Source organism: Spea bombifrons, chromosome 3 (assembly GCF_027358695.1).
Source record: "Spea bombifrons isolate aSpeBom1 chromosome 3, aSpeBom1.2.pri, whole genome shotgun sequence".
Classification (NCBI taxonomy): domain Eukaryota; kingdom Metazoa; phylum Chordata; class Amphibia; order Anura; family Pelobatidae; genus Spea; species Spea bombifrons.
This window is the reverse complement of record NC_071089.1, coordinates 106,176,451-106,184,401: the sequence shown is the minus strand read 5'-3', so window position 1 is coordinate 106,184,401 and position 7,951 is coordinate 106,176,451. Positions and strand designations below refer to the sequence as shown.

At 37.3% G+C, this 7,951-nt stretch overlaps 2 long non-coding RNA genes across 2 annotated transcripts; one reads left to right on the top strand and one right to left on the bottom strand.

Annotated features, from left to right (window-relative positions):
* Window positions 1-317: 317 nt before the first annotated feature.
* On the top strand, window positions 318-1,970 carry LOC128484301 (uncharacterized). The gene is made up of 3 exons (XR_008351137.1): window positions 318-393; window positions 958-1,038; window positions 1,599-1,970. It is a non-coding gene; the product is annotated as an uncharacterized LOC128484301 (long non-coding RNA).
* A 2,991-nt stretch (window positions 1,971-4,961) lies between these two features.
* LOC128484278 (uncharacterized) lies at window positions 4,962-6,615 on the bottom strand. The gene is made up of 3 exons (XR_008351135.1): window positions 6,540-6,615; window positions 5,894-5,974; window positions 4,962-5,333 (listed from the first exon to the last, which is right to left on the bottom strand). It is a non-coding gene; the product is annotated as an uncharacterized LOC128484278 (long non-coding RNA).
* Window positions 6,616-7,951: the final 1,336 nt, after the last annotated feature.

The window sequence follows — 7,951 nt, the reverse complement described above, 5'->3', positions numbered from 1 at the left end:
GTGAAACGCATATATCATATACTGAAATTTTTCATATATCATATAGTGAAACGCATATATCATATACTGAAATTTTTCATATACCATATAGTGAAACAGATGGAGTGAAATTTGTATATATATAGACTGAAAAAACACTTATATCATATAGTGAAACAGATGGAGTGAAATTTGTTTATATCATATAGTGAAACAGATGGAGTGAAATCTGCATATATATAGACTGAAAAAAATGCTTATATCATATAGTGAAACAGATGGAGTGAAATTTGTATATATATATACTGAAACTGGTCATCAGTCACATGATCATGACCCTGGCAGGTTGACTCCGCCTCCTAGAGCTCATTCTGAGCTTGCTGGTAAGCAGTGTAGGCCTCTCCATTGAACTGGGTAAGTTTTTCTTCCCATTGGTTTTGTACATTTGAGCCCCTTTGTTTAATTTAATCATTTTCTGCATTTTGAATTGTGTATTATATACATTTATGTTAGTATCTGTGAAATGGTTTCACTGTGGTTCAATTAGTTTCATTGCTAATTCTTGTTTAAGATGGCATGATGCTATCATGTGAGTTTTTGGATGGGGGTTCTGGGGTGAGATGGGGACTTGCTTGTTTTGATCTTTTTTGGGGCATGTGGGATTAATGTTGGAAGTAGTGATAATTTTTGGGGTTTGTGGGGTTACATGTGGAAGTGCTGACTTGACATGGTCTGTTGTGGGATTAGTGGTTTTGGGGAGTGGAGGAGGTGTTATTACTTCAGGTTTTTTAAATTAATTTTGCCATTTCATTATGTTTATCTTTTCATTAAAAAGACAGTGTAATGTAGGTTTTTTTTTTTATTTTAAACTGATTGGATTGGTTGGCAAATTCTGTTATTGATGTCATTGCTGGAAATTTGCTGTTATTTAGACCTTCTTGTTGTGTTGTGTTTTTAAAATTTTCTTTTCCTTTTCAGACTCTGTGTAGGACTTGTTTTTGCAGATTTTTGGAATATTTAATACGTTTTTCCAGACACATTGAAGATGATTTCTAAAAGGTATGTGGTGCATTTAACCATTCCTTAAATGTACAGAACACAAAACATAGTGACATATAGGGGGTGCATGCACATAGTGAAATATAGTGGTACACTATAAATATAGGGACGCAGGGTGGTGCATAGACAAAAATAAGGACATGGGAGGACATGCAAGCATAGGGACACAGGAGGACACAATATAAATATAAAAACACATGGGGGCACAGAAACATAGGGGCCCACAGACAAAGAAAATAAAAACATAGGTACACAGAGTCACACATATATACAGGGAGACACACAAAGACACTCACAGGGACACATAGAGGCCAATACACACAGGGTTACATAAAGGGGTACGCTTGAAAAGTGGTTCATTTGCATATCAAAATACAGGTAATGTCATAGACACGAGGAAACCTTTTCCTAATTCATGCATTTGCTTGCATATCTGTTAATACAATGTATAGATTATGCTTCATCATTATTTACTCTCTAATTCAATTCAGATATCCGAACTATCTTCTATACTAGATGAATTGTATAGTTTAACTTATCAATCATTTAATTTTTTACAGGCTCAAATCCCATTGGAGGACGCCTATTGGAGACTAACATTTCTTAGCTCTTCGCTTGGTAGTGACTGGCAGGCGGGGACGTCCAAGATATGATATAAACGTGGAACATATTTCTGCTTTTTCAACTCTTGGTTTTCATTGGCAAACAATTTCTAAATGTTTTGGTATTAGCCGTTGGACTTTGTATCATCATAGCCAAAGAACTGGATTTTGAAGACCCCGATTATCAAATATTTCTGATTCTGAACTTCAAAATCTTATATATGAAATTCTCATCACTACTCCAAAATGCAGGAGAAGTCTATCTAATTGGTAGCTTAAATGCAAGACAAACTCAAGTTTAATGTTTATTGACCTGGTTGGAAGAACAATCAGAAGAAGATGAGCTATCCAGAGAAGAGTTTCTAATGTATTATGTTCTAATCAATTATGGTAAATTTTATATTTTGTACTAAAAAATATAATACTGTATCATTCGCTTAAAAATTGTAAATATATGATATATAAATTATATAATTATACCATGTTCACGGTCTATCCATTGTCTCAATTATTATCTTTGTTAACATGTTTTTCTTTCCTAATATGGTGACAGCACATGAAGAGAGTCCTTACATTTGTGAATTAAATTCATGACACTCAGAGAGGAGGTACACAACCACAAGCTTTCAGCTCCTCTCCTTCAAACTGAAGCTTCCTCCCGGAGCTTAGTTTTGTATTCTGTTGAAGCTCCGTGATTATTTAATTCTTGTTTCCCCCCGAAGGTTTATAGTTTTTTTTATTCACTTTCATGGTGTATACCTGAATAGAGTGTACCTAAATTACCTAAATTATATGGTTTATGAGGTAAGGAAGCTTTGGTCAAAGCATCTTCTGTACAATTGGCGAGGAATCCATGAAGAGAGTCCTTACATTTGTGAATTAAATTCATGACACTCAGAAAGGAGGTACACAACCACAAGCTTTCAGCTCCTCTCCTTCCAACTGACGCTTCCTCCCGGAGCTTAGTTTTGTATTCTACCTCCTCACAAAGAGGATGTTCGCTGTTGAAGCTCCGTGTTATGCATTTAAAAAAAAAAAAAGTATTTTTATTTAATTCTTTTTTTCCCCAGAAGATTTACAGCTTTTTTTATTCACTTTCAAGGCGTATACCTGAATAGAGTGTACCTAAATTAGCTATGTGGTTTATGAGGTGAGGAAGCTGTAGTCAATGCATCTCCTGTTGCAAGGTACCATGAGGTACCTGGGGTGCGGGCGAGGGAGGAGTCCAAGATGCAGGGGTGTCTAGAAAGAGTCTCAAGAAACTAAGAGGAAGTCAATAGGCAAGCCGAAGGTCTAGGCAGGCAGCAATCCAAATCAAGGTCAGAGAACAATCCGAGGTCAGGTCCAGGCAACAATCAATAGGCAGGGGTCAAAGAACAATCCGGGGGCAGCAATCAATAGGCAAAAGGTCACAGTAGGGAAGGGAGCGCAGAACTAGGGACGCACCGCAGTCGACCGAGCGCTTCGGAATATCTGAGCACCGCCATAACGGTGCTCAGAGGTTTTATAGGGATGACGTCATGGCTGAAGAGTCACCTCCCGTGCCTTCCTTACTACCTTACTACTCTCTGTTGAAGGAGACAGCGCTGTAAGCGCCGCCCCTTCAACTGAACCCAGGGCTGCCCCGCCCTCCTTCCCTTCGAGCACACAGTATGTAGGAGAAGGCGGCGCTGGAACAACTTGTAGAAGCGCCGCCCTTCCTGTCGTCCCTCGCCACTGCCTCCGGTGTGTTTAATGAAAAAGAAAATTGATAAAAACTTCTGTTACTGATGAATGAAAAATGGAGGTGCCTCAATCACTTCTAAAGACTATATGTAAATGACTATATGTAAATGGAGGACAGAGCAGGCCTTCATAGGGGAATAAAGCAGGCACATACTGTATTTGCTCAATTATAGGCCGCACTTTTTCGTCCTTTTTCGGTGTGCAGCCTATAATCGGAGTTTATCGCAGGGATGCGCAATTCGGGCGCCGGGCAGGTGTTTTGTTTTTCTTTATCATTTAGCCCTGCTGTGGCCAAGCAGCAAGGTTAGGTTCCAGATCCCCCGCACTGCTGCAGGGGACCTGGATCCTTCTCTCTGGCAGCCAGTGGGCGTCTGCCCAATGCAGACAACCCCCGCTGCTGCTGGACTTGATATGATCTTCCGGTTCTGTCAAAGAAGCCCGGCAGCACTACCGGCCAGCAGTGAACGCCTGTGCAATACGCGCAGATAACCTCAGCTGCTGCCGGAACTTCTTTGACTTAGCGTTGACATAGAAGCCCCGGCGAAAGTGGCGAGAAGCAGTAGAGGTTGTCTAGGTGCATCGCGCAGACGTCCACTGGCTGCCCCCGCTAGACACCATGGACTCTGGGGATGCATTGGTAAGTCTGGGGGACGGGGGCAGAGTGGCATATCAGGGTGGCATAAAGCATATCAGATGGCAAAGTGGCATATCTGGGGGCAGAGTGGCATATCAGGGGTTATAAAGCATATGAGGGTGGGAGAGTGGTGTATCTATGAGTAAGGTGTATTATTAATTAAGGGGGAGGACCTTAAAATGAATATTGGTTTTCCAAATTTTTGTTTGTATATGACCTATGCTGACTAACTGCATAATGGGTACCAAAAACAAAATGCATGTATTCCTGTTCATTGGATAAAATACTGCTTTACCATTCCACTCATGTGTATTTGTTCTCTATAAATATTTTTTCTTTAAAATAGCACCAAACGTTAAGGGTGCCGCCTATAATTGAGCCAATACGGTATATTTAGACATTTTAAACATTTTAAAGGTACTATCACAGTGTTGGTTATGGATTCCTCGCCAATTGTACAGAAGATGCTTTGACCAAAGCTTCCTTACCTCATAAACCACATAATTTAGGTAATTTAGGTACACTCTATTCAGGTATACACCATGAAAGTGAATAAAAAAAACTATAAACCTTCGGGGGGAAACAAGAATTAAATAATCACGGAGCTTCAACAGAATACAAAACTAAGCTCCGGGAGGAAGCTTCAGTTGGAAGGAGAGGAGCTGAAAGCTTGTGGTTGTGTACCTCCTCTCTGAGTGTCATGAATTTAATTCACAAATGTAAGGACTCTCTTCATGTGCTGTCACCATATTAGGAAAGAAAAACATGTTAACAAAGATAATAATTGAGACAATGGATAGACCGTGAACATGGTATAATTATATAATTTATATATCATATATTTACAATTTTTAAGCGAATGATACAGTATTATATTTTTTAGTACAAAATATAAAATTTACCATAATTGATTAGAACATAATACATTAGAAACTCTTCTCTGGATAGCTCATCTTCTTCTGATTGTTCTTCCAACCAGGTCAATAAACATTAAACTTGAGTTTGTCTTGCATTTAAGCTACCAATTAGATAGACTTCTCCTGCATTTTGGAGTAGTGATGAGAATTTCATATATAAGATTTTGAAGTTCAGAATCAGAAATATTTGATAATCGGGGTCTTCAAAATCCAGTTCTTTGGCTATGATGATACAAAGTCCAACGGCTAATACCAAAACATTTAGAAATTGTTTGCCAATGAAAACCAAGAGTTGAAAAAGCAGAAATATGTTCCACGTTTATATCATATCTTGGACGTCCCCGCCTGCCAGTCACTACCAAGCGAAGAGCTAAGAAATGTTAGTCTCCAATAGGCGTCCTCCAATGGGATTTGAGCCTGTAAAAAATTAAATGATTGATAAGTTAAACTATACAATTCATCTAGTATAGAAGATAGTTCGGATATCTGAATTGAATTAGAGAGTAAATAATGATGAAGCATAATCTATACATTGTATTAACAGATATGCAAGCAAATGCATGAATTAGGAAAAGGTTTCCTCGTGTCTATGACATTACCTGTATTTTGATATGCAAATGAACCACTTTTCAAGCGTACCCCTTTATGTAACCCTGTGTGTATTGGCCTCTATGTGTCCCTGTGAGTGTCTTTGTGTGTCTCCCTGTATATATGTGTGACTCTGTGTACCTATGTTTTTATTTTCTTTGTCTGTGGGCCCCTATGTTTCTGTGCCCCCATGTGTTTTTATATTTATATTGTGTCCTCCTGTGTCCCTATGCTTGCATGTCCTCCCATGTCCTTATTTTTGTCTATGCACCACCCTGCGTCCCTATATTTATAGTGTACCACTATATTTCACTATGTGCATGCACCCCCTATATGTCACTATGTTTTGTGTTCTGTACATTTAAGGAATGGTTAAATGCACCACATACCTTTTAGAAATCATCTTCAATGTGTCTGGAAAAACGTATTAAATATTCCAAAAATCTGCAAAAACAAGTCCTACACAGAGTCTGAAAAGGAAAAGAAAATTTTAAAAACACAACACAACAAGAAGGTCTAAATAACAGCAAATTTCCAGCAATGACATCAATAACAGAATTTGCCAACCAATCCAATCAGTTCAAAATAAAAAAAAAAAACCTACATTACACTGTCTTTTTAATGAAAAGATAAACATAATGAAATGGCAAAATTAATTTAAAAAACCTGAAGTAATAACACCTCCTCCACTCCCCAAAACCACTAATCCCACAACAGACCATGTCAAGTCAGCACTTCCACATGTAACCCCATGAACCCCAAAAATTATCACTACTTCCAACATTAATCCCACATGCCCCAAAAAAGATCAAAACAAGCAAGTCCCCATCTCACCCCAGAACCCCCATCCAAAAACTCACATGATAGCATCATGCCATCTTAAACAAGAATTAGCAATGAAACTAATTGAACCACAGTAAAACCATTTCACAGATACTAACATAAATGTATATAATACACAATTCAAAATGCAGAAAATGATTAAATTAAACAAAGGGGCTCAAATGTACAAAACCAATGGGAAGAAAAACTTACCCAGTTCAATGGAGAGGCCTACACTGCTTACCAGCAAGCTCAGAATGAGCTCTAGGAGGCGGAGTCAACCTGCCAGGGTCATGATCATGTGACTGATGACCAGTTTCAGTATATATATATACAAATTTCACTCCATCTGTTTCACTATATGATATAAGCATTTTTTTCAGTCTATATATATACAGATTTCACTCCATCTGTTTCACTATATGATATAAACAAATTTCACTCCATCTGTTTCACTATATGATATAAGTGTTTTTTCAGTCTATATATATACAAATTTCACTCCATCTGTTTCACTATATGGTATATGAAAAATTTCAGTATATGATATATGCGTTTCACTATATGATATATGAAAAATTTCAGTATATGATATATGCGTTTCACTATATGATATATACGTTTCAGTATATGATATATGAAAAATTTCACTATATGATATATACGTTTCACTATATGATATATACGTTTCACTATATGATATATGCGTTTCAGTATATGATATATGAGTTTCAGTATATGATACATGCGTTTCACTATATGATATATGTGTTTCAGTATATGATATATGCGTTTCAGTATATGACATATGCGTTTCAGTATATGACATATGCGTTTCAGTATATGATATATGCGTTTCACTATATGATATACAAGGGAAAAAAACCTGAAATAATGTCCCTAACGGCCCCTCATAGAAAGTGCCAAAAGGAAGCCTGTCATTTTTCTAACATGAATCTAAGTTGCTGGCTCCAATTAAAAGTATGCATATAATTAGACCATTGAAAAAAGAAATACAATGTTGTAAGCTAAAATAATATAACCAAATTCCAAGATATGTTTAAATCTACTTATCAATGTCCAAAAGCGATTTTACAGATTTAATTAAAATCTATAGGTCAAGTTCTCAATTAAATGTTAAATTTAAATGCAATAACTTTTATAGAGCTGTAATGAAAATATATTTTGACGGTCTTACATAACGCCTTTTCAAAAATTTAAATATTTATAATAATTGCTATTCTACAACATAAATTTGTTATGTGTGGCTTTCTGATAAAAAGTTCTGCTATGTTAAAATCCTAAACCATGCGGAAAGGCAAATTTTATTTCCAAACTCCATTGGACTTATAGGCACCTGGGTCTCAAAATCATTAACTTATTTCTGTGGGGAGGGGAGAGGTGTGTGGCCATGCAAACTATCCCCACCCATGCCCTACCTACTCCTGGTTGTTTCCCCCCACCAAATACTTTTTTGGGGATAGTCCCACCCCAGCCTATAGCTTGCCCTGCCCTCATGAAAAGCCACTCCCCCAGAGAGCTCTGCATAATAAGACCTGGGAAGTTCCCAAGTATGCATATCACAAAAGATCTTGCATGATCAGAAGAAAGAAAAGTAAAAAATA